General features: G+C 44.5%; 2 pseudogenes; one reads left to right on the forward strand and one right to left on the reverse strand.

Moving 5' to 3' along the window:
• Nucleotides 1–992: 992 nt before the first annotated feature.
• LOC124803866 lies at nt 993–1,110 on the forward strand (annotated as a pseudogene).
• A 10,135-nt stretch (nt 1,111–11,245) lies between these two features.
• Nucleotides 11,246–11,362, reverse strand: LOC124804001 (annotated as a pseudogene).
• Between the last annotated feature and the right edge of the window lie 4,057 nt (nt 11,363–15,419).

The following is a 15,419-nucleotide window of genomic DNA, read 5'->3' on the forward strand; positions in this document are numbered from 1 at the left end:
GCTTATCCTTTTAGTGATTACTGGTTTCGACAGATCTGAGCTGTCATCAAGGTCAGTCGCCATTGTTGTGTTACGTTAACGAGTGCGCTAGGACATTGGTTTCCTGATGTTCCGCCGGCCGAAGTGGCCGTGCGGTTAAAGGCGCTGCAGTCTGGAACCGCAAGATCGCTACGGTCGCAGGTTCGAATCCTGCCTCGGGCATGGATGTTTGTGATGTCCTTAGGTTAGTTAGGTTTAACTAGTTCTAAGTTCTAGGGGACTAATGACCTCAGCAGTTGAGTCCAATAGTGCTCAGAACCATTTGAACCATTTGAACCTGATGTTCCTCGCTATCTTTTACTGTTAAAACGACACAATACCACTATGTCACTTGCAAGTTTGTAAAGATAATGAACTTCTGTAATATGTTGCAAAATTCTACGATAACACCGTAGATCTATCGAAACCAGTAATCAATAATAAGATTTACAAGTGATCTTGGTGTACCTTACATTTCAGAATAATATAATACATGGAAAGCGTGGGCTAGAAGGGTAGGATAATAGGCAAGTTGCAAAGACATGTGGATATAACTGCAGTTGTTTTACAGTTGTAAAGGCAAAAGTTTACAAGATATGAGTCACATAAATGAAGACGTTGGTATAGGTAATAACTCTGGGATGAATAGGCTGACACAAGAGAGGAACTCGAAGCAGGCTGCTTCAGACCAAGCAGAAGACTTAGCCACCCTCCTCAAAAGAGGAACTGATTTGATATGGGTCTACATATTAACATTTATATTCTACGCCCTGGAAGCAACAATAACGGAAGTGATCACATATCGTACTGAAATGATATTGTGCACTGATTTGATTCCACATGTGAAAGATGCGCGGGTAGTACCCCAGTGTAAAAGCTTGAATTTCTTCGTTCGTACTGTGTGAATCATTACGGGAGATACTATAGCAGTTGCTAATTGGTGTATAGAAATCTGCTGACAGTAATCTCATATAGCCAACGGTCTTGCCGCAGTGGTAACACCGGCTCCCGTCAGATCACCGAAGTCAAGCACTGTCGCGCTGGGCTAGCACTTGGATGGGTGACCATCCAGGCTGCCGAGCGCTGTTGGCGAGCGGGGTGGATTCAGCCCTTGTGAGGCAAACTGAGGAGCTACTTGAATGAGAAGTAGCGGCTCCGGTCTCGGAAACTGACACACGGCCAGGAGAGCGGTGTGCTGACCACATGCCCTTCCATATCCGCATCCAGTGATATGGGCTGAGGATGACACGGCGGTTGGTCGGAACCGTTGGGCCTTTGTGGCCTGTTCAGGAGGAGAGTAATCTTATCTACATCTGCTATCTTGTAAGAATGGCTGGAAATCCAAGGAGAGCTGACACGGCTGCTCTTCGAAAAAATGCTTCAGGATTATAAAAGTCACCAGTTGAATATTGCTCTGCAGTATGAACCGGTGCCACACACGACTGGTTGTTGTACAACTGTGCTACAGGATGAGTCACAGAGCAATACTCAGGCTCCTCCCATCAGAGGGCGGACACAAGGTGAATTGGCCGCTGTCCGGAAACAGCTGTTAGCTGCGTTGGCCACGGCTGACACTCCTCAGGCAGCTACCCCAAGCAGCAGCAACGTTGGAGAAATAGTGGCGAAAGCTGTGGTACGTCTCGATCCTCTCAAATCCGCTGCAAAAACCTAATGCAATGCTGGTTAGGGATTTTAGACTCAGCACCCAGAAGACATGGTCGGATGTGAATGTAACTTCGTGTACGCAAACGACATTGACAGGTATGTAAATGTGTAGAGTTACAACTCTCTGTGACAAAACGACTACCAGAGTGATACCTGAAGAACAGACCGCTCTCTAACTCACCATGTGAGGAATATACACGACAAACATTTAGAAAACGTGCAAAATGCGGGGATAGATTCCTCACTGGAAATGGGGGGAAAGGTGTTCCTATGAACATGTGTCAGGAAATGCATCGTTGCCGCGGTAGACGTCGCTGACGAATGAAAGTTCCTCTGACTATGTACCATGTGGTTCCTTGTGTGTTGCAGGCAGCATGATTGACGCAGCGTACTGTAAACAACAGTATGGGCCGGTATTCAGGTCAGGAACAAGCCGAGATGGTGTTTGCGTATGGCCTAACAGATGGTAACAGTCGGGAGGCAGCACAGCTGTACCAAAGCAAGTTCATCACACAGCATTTCTGTTGTGTTGGCAGAAGAGCAAACACCGTTTCACGAATGGAGGCCGAAATGCACGCGTCTTAGCTCACGCAGGCTGGCGTGAGGAGGGAGGGACTATACTGGCTTGAGGTCTGGAACATGACAAGGAATTAGAATTCAGAAAGCGGACGTAATTAGTTTGATAACTTTAATCCATTAATGATGAACGTCGCTCTTGACGGTACATGATTCACAATATTATCTGTTCTGAAAACTTTCGTAGTAACTGAATATGGCGCCTTGCTAGGTCGTAGCAAATGGCGTAGCTGAAGGCTATGCTAAACTGTCGTCTCTGCAAATGAGAGCGTATGTAGTCAGTGAACCATCGCTAGCAAAGTCGGCTGTACAACTGGGGCGAGTGCTAGGGAGTCTCTCTAGACTAGACCTGCCGTGTGGTGGCGCTCGGTCTGCAATCGCTGATAGTGGCGACACGTGAGTCCGATGTACACTAACGGACCGCGGCCGATTTAAAGGCTACCACCTAGCAAGTGTGGTGTCTGGCGGTGACACCACAATTTCAAGACCTTCTTGTGTGTCTATCTGAAAGCACTCATGATCACACAAACGCCCGGAAAGAGCTTGAAATGTTGTGTGATGTGATTGGTATCTGTGACGGTACTTGTTTTGGTATAGTAGTGCTGTCTGTCGACCGTTTCATCTGCTACGCCGTGCACAAACACCGTCTCGGCTTGTTCCCGACATGAATGCCGGACCATTCTGCTGCTTACAGCAAGGGGCGTCAATAATATAGCCTCTAACACTCAAGGGACACACGACTCGTGTTCAGAGGAACTTTCTTTCATCAATGCCATCTGCCTTGGCAACGATGCATTTCGAGACACATGTCCATAGGATCATTTTTCCTCCATTTCCCGTCAGGTATCTGTTCCTGAATTTTGTCGATTTAATTAATGTTCACCCTGTATTTAGACAGTTGGTTATGTATAGTTTTGATACTAGGTCTGCTTAGGGGATCTGAGTGGCACGAACAGCTTCAGATACTGTCTGATCACTGTGAAGGACGCTGAGATGATACGTACTCGTATGGGACAGCGCTGTCAGCACCTGGCAAAGTGTAAAAGGGGTTTCCACTCGATCGGCTGGTCGAATCGTGCAATATCCCGGTTTATGAGACATTCAGATCCAGCAGCGACCCTGTGTCGGACTGTGTGGGAACGTGAGGGTAGACATACTCTCTGTTGAGGTTCTAGTCGAAAACGCCTCACTACCATAACGGAGAATCACGGTGTTCTGAACTAAGCACATGCTAACCAAACACCCCCCCCCCCCCCCCCCCCCCCCGTCCCCGCCCCATGACATCTGCGCCTTCCATCCGAGAACGAGTAACAGACTTCCTGCGACATTCTACATCTACACCTACATCTAAATCCATACTCCACAAGCCACCTGACGGTGTGTGGCGGAGGGTGCCTTGAATACCTCTATCGGTTCTCCCTTCTATTCCAGCCCCGTATTGTTCGTGGAAAGAAAGATTGTCGGTATGCCTCTGTTTGGGCTCTAATCCCTCTGATTTTATCCTCATGGTCTCTTCGCGAGATATACGTAGGAGGGACCATTATACTGCATGACTCCTTGCTGAAGGTATGTTCTCGAAACTTCAACAAAAGCCCGTACCGAGCCACTGAGCGTCTGTCTTGCAGAGTCTTCCACTGAAGTTTATCTATCATCTCCGAAACGCTTTCGGTATTACTAAATGATCCTGTAACGAAGCGCGCTGTTCTCCGATGGATATTCTCTATCTCTTCTATCAACCTTATCTGGTACGGATCCCACACTGGTAAGCAGTATTCAAGCAGTGGGTGAACAAGTGTACCGTAACCTACTTCCTTTGTTTTCGGACTGCATTTCATTAGGATTCTTCCAATGAGTCTCAGTCTGGCATCTGCTTTACCGATGATTAATTTTTTATGGTCATACCATTTTAAATCACTCCTAATGCCTACTCCCAGTTCATGGAATTAACTGCTCCCAGCTGCTGACCTGCTACATTGTAGCTGAATAATAAAGGATCTTTCTTTCTATGTATTCGCAACACATTACACTTGTCTACATTGAGATTCAATTGCCATTCCCTGCACCATGCGTCAATTCGTTGCAGATCCTCCTGCATTTCAGTACAATTTTTCATTGTTACAACCCCTCGATATACTACAGCATCATCCTCAAAAAGCCTCAGTGAACTTCCGATGTTATCCACAAGGTCATTTATATATATCGTGGCCGGCCGGAGTGGCCGAGCGGTTAAAGGCGCTACAGTCTGGAACCGCACGACCGCTACGGTCGCAGGTTCGAATCCTGCCTCGAGCATGGATGTGTGTGATGTCCTTAGGTTAGTTAGGTATAAGTAGTTCTAAGTTCTAGGGGACTTATGACCACAGCAGTTGAGTCCCATAGTGCTCAGACCCATTTGAATCATATATATCGTGAATAGCAAAGAGCCGGCCGGTGTAGCCGAGCGGTTCTAGGCTCTTCTGTCTGGAACCGCGCGACCAGTCTCAGGTTCGAATCGTGCCTCGGGCATGGATGTGTGTGATGTCCTTAGGTTAGTTAGGTTTAAGTAGTTCTAAGTTCTAGGGGACTAATGACCTTAGAAGTTAAGTCCCATAGTGCTAAGAGCCATTTAAACCATCTGAACAGCAACGGTCCTACGACACTCCCCTGCGGCACACCTAAAATCACTCTTATTTCGAAAGGCCTCTCTCCATTGAGAATGACATGCTGCATTCTGTTATCTAGTAACTCTTCAATCCAATCACACAATTGGTCTGATAGTCCATGCGGTCTTACTTTGTTCGTTAAACGACTGGGGGAACTGTATCAAATGCCTTGCGGAAGTCGAGAAACACGATATCTACCTGGGAACCCGCGCCTTTGGTGGGAGAATAACGGTTGCCGGGCTAAGAAGTTGCCGTCCCGTGCGTGGACTGCTATTAACAAAACAATAGAAACGGATGCGTTTGGAGTGTTACCGTAAATGGGAAGCATGGAATGCTGATGAATGGCGTCACATTGATTCAGCAATGAATTGCGTTCCAGTACTACCCTGGTAATCCATCCTCGGCAACGTGGGAAGTGATCCAATACTTGCAGTGTTTTGGGCAGGACCATCAGACTTAATCCCTACGTCATGGTTTGGTGAATCATCGGGTATGACTTCAGGTCACGGCTGTTAGTGTCTGAGGGAACGCTGACGGCACAACGCTGCATCACAGACACTGTACGCTCTCATGCGTTGCCTCTCATGCGACGGTATCGTGTTACCATTCTCAGCAGGACATTGCTCGTTCACATGTGGCACGTGTCTCTTTGAACTGTCTGCACGATGATGAGGCACTACTGTAGCCAGCAAGATTTGCAGAACTTGTGTGGATCCATCTCGGACATCAGATCTGCCCCAGTGCCAATATGCAGAATATCAAGGACCAGTAACAACAGTTGTCGACCAGCTTGCCTCAGGACACGATGCAGTTGCTTTGTGACGCTCTTGCCAAACGATTCCCTGCATACAATCAGCCCTGAGAGGCTAAAACGTCGTACTGATAAGTCAAGTTCTTTCTAAGTTTGACTTTTTTTTTTTTTTTTTTTTTTTTTTTTTTTTTTTTTTTTTTTTTTTTTTAGGAGTTATCGGTCTTCTGCAGAGAACCTTTAATTCCTTATCTTAACAGTGTCCTAATTTTCAACTTTCTACAGTAGTACCACATCTCAAACGCTTCGATTCAGTTCCTTTCCGGTTTCCCTACACTCCATGTTTCACTTCCATATAATCCTGTGATCCAAACGTACATTCTCAGAAAATTCTTTTTCAAATTAAGACCTATGTTTGATGCTAGTAGACTTCTCTTGGCCAGAAATTAACTTTCTGCCGGTGGTAATCAGCTTTTTATACCGTCATTGCTACGTCCATCATGAATTGTTTTGCTGCCTAGTTACCAGAATTCCTTAACTTCATTTTCTTCGTGATCACCGTTTTTTGATTTAATTTGCTCGCTGTTCCGATTTCTGCTGTATCTCATTACTTTCTTCTACACTCAGTCCATATTCTGTGCGCATTAGGCTGTTTATTCCATTTAACACATTCTGTAATTGTTATCCACTTCCACTGAGTATGGCAACGTCATCAACAAATCTTGTCATTGATGTTTTTTCACCTTGAATTTTAATCCCACTCTTGAACCTTCCTCTTATTTCCTTTATTGCTTCTCGATGTATAGATTAAACAGCAAGGGTAAAAGACTACATCCCTGTCTCTCACCCTTTCTAATCCAAGCACTTCGTACGTGGTGCTCCACTCTTACTCTTCCCTCTTGGTTCGTGTACACTTTGTATATCACCCTTCTTTCCCTATATCTTACCCCTATTTTTCTCAAAATTTCGAACATCTTGCACCATTTTACGCTGTAGAACGCTTTTACAGGTCGATAGGTCCTGTGAACGTACCTCGAGTTTTCTTAATTCTTACTTCCATAATCAACTGCAACGTCATAACTACCTCTCTCGTGAATTTACCTTTCCTAAAGGCAAACTGATCGTCTTCTAGCCAAACTGACCGTCATGTAACAAATTCTCAATTTTCTTTCCTTTTCCGTTCTACTGCAAATTATTCTTGTCAGCAACATAAGCTCATTGTGTGATAATTCTCGCAGTGGTCGGCTCCTACAGTCTTGAGAATTGTGTGGATGATGTTTTCCCGAAAGTCTGTTGGTATATGGCCATTATCATACATTGTACACACCAAACTGAATGATCGTTTTGCTGCCACTTCCCTCAATGATTTTAGAAATTCTGATGGGATGTTATCTATCCCTCTTGCTTCATATGATTTCAAGTATTCCAAAGCTCATCCAAATTGTGATTCTAATACTGGATCCCCTATCTGTCCCCTGTCGAGCCCTATCTCTTTTCTATGACGTCATCAGATAAGTCCTCTCCTCATAGAGGTCCTCGGTGTACTCTTTCCGCCATTCCGCTCTCTCCTCTGCATTTAGTAGTGGAATTACCACTGCACTCTTAATGCTATCGCTCTTTCGTTCAATTTCACCAGAGCTTGTTTTGACTTCCCTTCATGCTGAGCCAGTCCTTCTTACAATCATTTCTTTTTCGATTTCCCCCCCCCCCCCCCATTTCATGTAGCCATTTCGGTTAAGTTTCCCTAATCTTCCTGTTTATTTAATTCCTAAGTGACTTCTATTTCTGTAATCCTAAATTTCCCTGAACTTTTTTGTGCCTTCTCTTTTCGTCGATTAGCTGAATTATTTCTTCGGCTATCCATGATATCTTCGTAGTTAACTTCCTAGCACCTATGTTTTCCCTTACAACTTCTGTGATACCCTTTATGGAGATGTCCAGTCATCTTCAACTGAACTGTCTACTGAACTATTCATTATCGCAGTATCTATAGCCTTAGAGAGCTTCATGCGTGTCTCTTCGTTCGTTATTCCTTCCGCATCCCACTTCTTCGCGCAATAATCCTCCCTACTAGTCTCTTAAACTACAGTCTACCATTCATTACTAAATTGTTATCTGAATCTATATATGTTCCTGGGTACGCCTTATAATGCAATATCTGATTTCGGGATCCGCCTCACTGCAAGGCAATCGAACTAAAATACTCTCTTATCTCCCGGCTTTTCGAAGTATACCTTCTCCTCTTGTGACTCTGGAACAGAATTTCGCTATTACTAACTGAAATATACTGCAGAATTCAATTAGTATTTCTCCTCTCTCATTCCTACTACCAAGCCCATATTATCCCGTAACCCCTTCTTCCACTCCCTCCCATACAACAGCATTCCACTCCTCCATGACTATTAGATTTTCATCGCCCTTTACGTACTGAATCACTCGTCCAATAACCTCGTATACTTTTTCTGTCTCTTCCTCTTCCGCTTGCGACGTCGGCATGTATACCCGAACTGTTATTGTCGGTGTTGGTTTGCTGTGGATTCTGATGAGAACAACCCTATCACTGAATTAATGTAAGAAAATGAAACGCCTACTGCCGTCCTTATGACGTCATTTATTGTGTAGCTACCAGTTTCGGCACTTCAGTGTGCCATCTTCAAGCAGTAGTTGATGCTGAAGGGGCTATCAAGAGCTATATATACGCTGCACCACTGGCACTGGTTTATGCAGACAATCTGTAACCGTGATGCCAGCGCTCCAGTCATCAAGTAGTCGCCAGTTGATGGTTTGAGTGCTGACATCACAGCTACTGATGATGACCAATGATGCAGAGCACATATAGATCTTGATAGCCCCTTCAGCATCAACTAAGGCCTGAAGATGGCGCACTGAAACGCCGAAACTAGTAGCTACACAATGAATGACGTCATAAGGGCGGCTGTAGGCGCCTCATTTTCTTACAGTAGTGAACAGCCGTGGTCCCCAAGATCACCACTCAAAAGGATTGACATACAAAAAGTGTTACTGAACAGTCGACGGTAATTCCTCCTGTGCCCTACCTTCCTATTCATAACGATTCCTACTCCCTTTCTATCAGTTTCTACTATTGTTGATATTACACTAGACTCATACGACCAGAAATACTTGTCTTTTTCCGTTTCACTTCTCTGACTCCCACTATATGTAGACTGAGTGTTAGCATTTCCCTTTTAAGATTTTCTAGCTTCTCTACCACGATCACGCTCCTTACATTCCACGCCCCGAGTCGTAGAGCGTTATCCTTTCGTTGGTTGTTTAATCTTTTTCTCACGATCACCTCCACTTTGGCTGTCTCCTCCCGCAATCCGAATGAGGGACGAGTTGGAAATCTTTCGTCAGTTGAGAGATCATCATGACGCTTTTTCAATTACGGACCACATGCCCTATTGATACACATTATGTTTGTTAAGTGCAGTGCTTTCCACTGCCTTCTGCATCCTCATGCCGTATACTCGATGTTATAACCATGCGAGATGCTTATTACAGTCTCCACAACGAAACTTTGTCTCAAAACCTGGCAGAAAATTCAACGAGATTCTGGTAGTATGTGAATTATGTTAGCGGCAAGAAACAATCAATGCCATCTCTACGCAATAGCAATGGAGATACTATAAAAGATAGTGCTGCCAAATCAGAGTTACTAAACACAGCCTTCCGAAATGCCTTCACAAAATAAGACGAAGTAAATATTCTAGAATTCGAATCGAGAACAGCTGCCAGCATGAGTAACGTAGAAGTAAATATCCTTTGCGCAGTGAAGCAACTTAAATCACTTAATAAAAGCAAGTCGTCTGGTCCAGACTGTATACCAATTAGGTTCCTTTCGGAGCATGCTGATGCAATAGCTTCATACTTAACAATCATATACAACCGTTCGCTAGACGAAAGATCCGTACCCAAAGACTGGAAAGTTGCACAGGTCACACCAATATTCAAGAAAGATAGTAGGAGTAATCCACTAAATTACAGGCCCATATCGTTAACGTCGATCTGCAGCAGCATTTTGGAAGATATGCTATGTTCAAACATTATGAATTACCTCGAAGAAAACGGTCTATTGACACACAGTCAACATGGGTTTAGGAAATATCGTTCCTGTGAAACACAACTAGCTCTTTATTCACATGAAGTGTTGAGTGCCATTAACAAGGGATTTCAGATCGATTCCGTATTTCTGGATTTCCAGAAGGCTTTCCCACACTATACCACACAAGCGGCTTGTAGTGAAATTGCGTGCTTATGGAATATCGTCTCAGTTATGTTACAGAAAGTCATCGAGTAAAGCAGAAGTGATTTCTGGCGTTCCCCAAGGTAATCTTATAGGCCCTTTACTATTCCTTATCTATATAAACGATTTGGGAGACAATCTGAGCAGCCGTCCTAGGTTGTTTGCAGATTACGCTGTCGTTTATCGACTAATAAAGTCATCAGAAGATCAAAACAAATTGCAAAACGATTTAGAAAAGATATCCGAATGGTGCGAAACTTGACAGTTGCCCCTAAATAACGAAACGTGTGCTTTATCTATAAGAGTGCTAAAAGGAATTCGTTAAACTTTTGTTACACGCCGGCCTGTGTGGCCGAGTGGTTCTAGGCGCTTCAGTCTGGAACCGACCGACCGCTACGGTAGCAGGTTCGAATCCTGCCTCGGGCATGGATGTGTGTGATGTTCTTAAGTTCGTTAGGTTTAAGTAGTTGTCAGTTCTAGGGGACTGTTGACCTCAGATGTTAAGTCCCATAGTGCTCAGAGCCATCCAGTCTAATCTAAAAGCCGTAAATTCAATTAAATACGTAGGTATTACAATTACGAACACCTTAAATTGGAAGGAATACACAGAAAGTTGTGGAGAAGGCTAACCAAAGACCGCATTTTATTGTCAGGAGAAAATGTAACGGATCTTCTAAGGAGACTGCCTACACTGCGCTTGTCCATCCTCTTTTAGAATACTTCTGCGCGGTGTGGAATCCTTACCAGATATGACTGACGGAGTACATCGAAAAAGTTCAAAGAAGGGCAGCACGTTTGGTGTTATTGCGAAATACGGGAGAGAGTGTCACAGAAATGATACAGGATTTGGGCTGGACATCATTAAAAGAAAGGCGTTTTTCGTTGGATGGAATCTCCTCACGAAATTCCAATCACCAACTTTCCCCTCCGAATGCGAAAATATTTTGTTGACACCGATCTACATAGGGAGAAAAGATGACCACGATACAAATCGGAGCTCGTACGGAATGATATAGGTGTTCATTCTTTCCGCGCGCTATACGAGATTGGAATAATAGAGAATTGTGAGGGTGGTTCGATGAACCCTCTGCCCGGCACTTAAATGTGATTTGCAGAGTATCCATGTAAAAGCACTCCGTCTTCAGGCCACAAGTGGCCCATCGGGACCATCCGACCGCCGTGTCATCCTCAGGTGAGGATGCGGATAGGAGGGGCGTGTGGTCAGCACACCGCTCTCCCGGTCGTTATGATGGTTTTCTTTGACCGGAGCCGCTACTATTCGGTCGAGTAGCTCCTCAATTGGCATCACGAGGCTGAGTGCACCCCGAAAAATGGCAACAGCACATGGCGGCTGGATGGTCACCCATCCAAGTGCCGGCCACGCTCGACAGCGCTTAACTTCGGTGATCGCACGGGAACCGGTGTATCCACTGCGGCAAGGCCGTTGCCAGAGTATCCATGTAGATGTAGATTAAAAAAATTCGAATTCTTTTCTCAACAAGTGAAGATTCATCCCATTTATCCTCTCCTTTTGCGTGCTTCAACCTTTTGTCAGACAGTGCTGATTCGGCATGTACTACACACAGAACTCAGCTGATTGTGTAACACATGTCTTTTCGACTCCTTATTCTTTGGATAATTTATGTCTTTTCAGATACGAGAAAGAAAACGTCAATGGGGTATTAGCAATTTGTTGAAGTATCTGTTGTGGGTTGGGGGAGCCCACTTTGATGAAAATCTCGCTGTTCTTGCAAAAGACTGATAAACCTGTCCTGATAGGACGGATACGTGTATCCTAGGGCAGCACACACACAGTGAAAGTAACAGAGAGTAGTGAATACTAAAATACATAACTCAACTCTGGTAACGCTGGTTATAGCAATTATTGAAAGCAGTGAAACGCGGGACTTAGGGAAAGCAGGAAAAGGTGTAGACGGGGCCTAATTAGTTACCGCTGGTTGCACAGTAAACATATACACTTTATTTAAGGAAATAATTTTTTTAAAACCATCTTTTTAAAAAAATTGACTGTAACGCAAGCTACACTGACGGCTGAAGGCCTTATTAAGAAAGAATTCAAATTATTTGTCGGCTGAAGGCCACAAGCAATACTGCAGAACAATTAGCGCCTGAAGGCCTGAATTACAAGTGAGGAAGACAACTACACGTTGAAAATAACAAAATAATTTTTAAAACAACCTAAAAAATTGGCTGTAACACGAGCTACACTGACGGCTGAAGGCCTTATTAAGAAGAATTAAAATTATTTGTCGGCTGAAGGCCACAAGCAATAGGAATAATTTAAACAAAATATTATTTTTTAAACGGTTGACACACTCAGACCAAGTAAAGAAGGGAGTGATCCACAGACAGTCCTCCAAGGATCAACCTGGGAAAGTCCCTCAAACGTAACTCAGGTGAGACAGGCAGCCCAGTGTTATACTGATTAACAGGATGGCTACTCAAACCAGTCACAGTTAATCACAAGACCAGCAGTCTCGCAAAATCCGATGCCCAATACACGATAGAATAACCTATGGCAGTCAGACGAGCGGACTACATTCTTGACATCGTAAAACAACAAACATTATACAAGAGAACATGTTCAAACGCAAGAATAATCCGGGGCAATCACAACAAGTTGCCTCCACGAATCCAGTACGTAGACAGCGTTAAAATGACTGCTCATTCAAAACTACACTAGATACCACTCAAACAATACTAAAACACAGTTTTAATCTGCCAGGAAGTTTCATATCAGCGCACGCTCCGCTGCAGAGTGAAAATTTCATTCTAGAAACATCCCCCAGGCTGTGGCTGAGCGATGTCTCCGCAATAGCCTTTCTCTCAGGAGTGCTAGTTCTGCAAGGTTCGCAGGAGAGCTTCTGTAAAGTTTGGAAGTTAGGAGACGAGATACTGGCAGAAGTAAAGCTGTGAGGACGGGGCGTGAGTCGTGCTTGGGTAGCTCAGTTGGTGGAGCACTTGCCCGCGAAAGGCAAAGGTCCCGAGTTCGAGTCTCGGTCGGGCACACAGTTTTAATCTGCCAGGAAGTTTCAATACTGAAACTAGTCACTGCGGAGCAACAAGGACGAATTACAAGTCGACACAAACACAGAGAACCCAGAAGCCGTCGGAAGACCAATTGCACGTCGTCCGTTGAGACGACCGACAGAACGACCAACCAACGGTCGCTCTCGATCAAGTCAGGCAAGGTAAACGTCCCAGTATGGATCGCCAAGTAACAGCTTGTTGCCATGAGGTCACTTCGGCGGACGGACACAAACACAATAGTGGCGGTTTCACTACTCGTGTTTAACGATCCATTCAACTTAAACTAGCTGAACCCGGTTCTTGGCGTGGTCGTGTGCTCTCGCGACCACATCCTTCCATCGGGTATTGCCAGCTGTCCCGGCGAGTCCTGGGGCTGTGTGGACCTCACTGGTCCTCCGTCCCAACCGAACCCCGACACACGACCATCCGGAAATACCAGAGGTCGCTCCAAAGATAGTACCGCAGTACTCGCTATAGATAAACACCGCTGCTGCCACTCATGCACAGACATGGCGAGCAAACGTAGTGGCGGCAGTGAAAGGACTAAGAATACGAGAGGTCACATTCCGAATACACGACGCCAACTTGTCAACAGCACAAACACGAGCCGGAGCACGGCTGAAGCAGATCTAGCCCATCTGTCCTGCGTGGACAACAGTTTCATGTCCGCAAACTAAATAACGTTGTCCAAGCTAAACTCGGAAGAAAATTAATCTTCTGTTCTGGTTCAAATGGCTCTGAGCACTATGGGACTTAACATCTGAGGTCATCAGTCCCCTAGAACTTAGAACTACCTAAACCTAACTAAGGAAATCACACACATCCATGCCCGAGGCAGGATTCGAACCTGCGACCGTAGCGGTCGCGCGGTTCCAGACTGTAGCGCCTAGAACCGCTCGGCCACCCCGGCCGGCGAATCTTCTGTTTTGATTACTCAACGAACAGTTCCAAGTAAACAGTACTCAGTTAAATCTAGCAGAGGTTGAAAATACCGCTTCAGTTGTAAATCGCTTTATTTTCACACGACCCGTTTCGGACTGTTATAAGCCCATCCTCAGGTGTCGTAACTGTGCTGTGGTCCCCGAGTTCCTCGTGTACCAGGAGCGGTGTGCTGCCTGTTCTGCGCTCATAGGCAGCACTGCCCTCGGTGAAACTCAGATAGATATCGCGCACTCCCCACTCTACACACAGATAGCACGCTTGATGACACTGCATGCAAGTGCGTGTCTCTGACTAGCAGTCATTCCTCACCAGGTGACACTGCTATCGCTATACGGGTTTATATCGACAGCAGGTCGTTGGTCATAATGTTCTGGCTGGTCAGTTTACAGCTTATGGAGAAGTCCACTAAATAATTTACAAGAAACGAGGACCAGCAACAGTGCACTCTTTAGTTTGTGTCCGAGTATTGCATAGTTTTAATCCAGTAACTTGTAAAATAAAATATTTTCTCCTCATATTTGTCTCTCAGTTATTGTACTTAGAAAATGTACACAGTCTATAATTTAAGTTGTTGCAGGTACATTAATGATTAAGTTGGAAGTAATGAAGTTAGTGGATAATCAGATAAGAAATAAATAAATGATACTTTCAGGCGACTTTTCACATATTTTGGACTATAGGGCCCTACAAGCACGTGTTAACAATTTTTATTGATCATAAACTACACACGACTCGTTTTTTGCTCAGTGGAACCAAGTTTGGGTTGCACAAATGGTACAAAAACAAAGTATTATTTATAACAAACACAGTGACAGGCACAGTGTCATCTGACGCCACTCGTTGTGAAGAGATGTTTGGTTGGAAAATGACGCACAAAAGTAACCATAAGCGTGCAACACCTTGGGTTATTACAACCAGTCTTGGTACACATCTGTATTAGTGTCGGGAAAGAAATACTGTGGAGGTAAAGCAAGTGCCGCTACTAGATATAGGCCTATAAAAGGAAAGTCTGGGATGCTTGGAGTTGTTTCTCCTAAACTTAGCTCACACGTAACTTAGAATCTGGAATAAGCCACTGTCTATGTGATAGTCCAATGATCATGATGGGGACGTGAAGGGACAGCACGAAAAATGGACATAATTCTAGGGCCATTTGAGATAATCTAGGTAAATATATGACTTACTGTCCAAAAAAGGAAAGTGTAACAAGTGTAACTCTCCCATGCCCTGAGTAATTACAACATAAATTAGCATACATTTTAATTATTATTTAGTGAAAAGTATTGCGAGAGTAGACACATAGAAAATTGATTTCTACTGGGGGAGCATCACGGTCATGACAGATTAAAAGAGTAACCAGGTTATTTGTTTAAAATAAGTTCGTTGCGTAGCACTACTGGCCAGTTTAGAGGAGTAGCGTATTTTCAAGCCTACAAATCGATGTGAACACAGCCTTGGTAGTATAGAGAGTATCTGGCTATTGATAAGCAATTACTCAGAGAATATTTCCAGA

Source organism: Schistocerca piceifrons, chromosome 6, assembly GCF_021461385.2.
Source record: "Schistocerca piceifrons isolate TAMUIC-IGC-003096 chromosome 6, iqSchPice1.1, whole genome shotgun sequence".
Lineage (NCBI taxonomy): Eukaryota > Metazoa > Arthropoda > Insecta > Orthoptera > Acrididae > Schistocerca > Schistocerca piceifrons.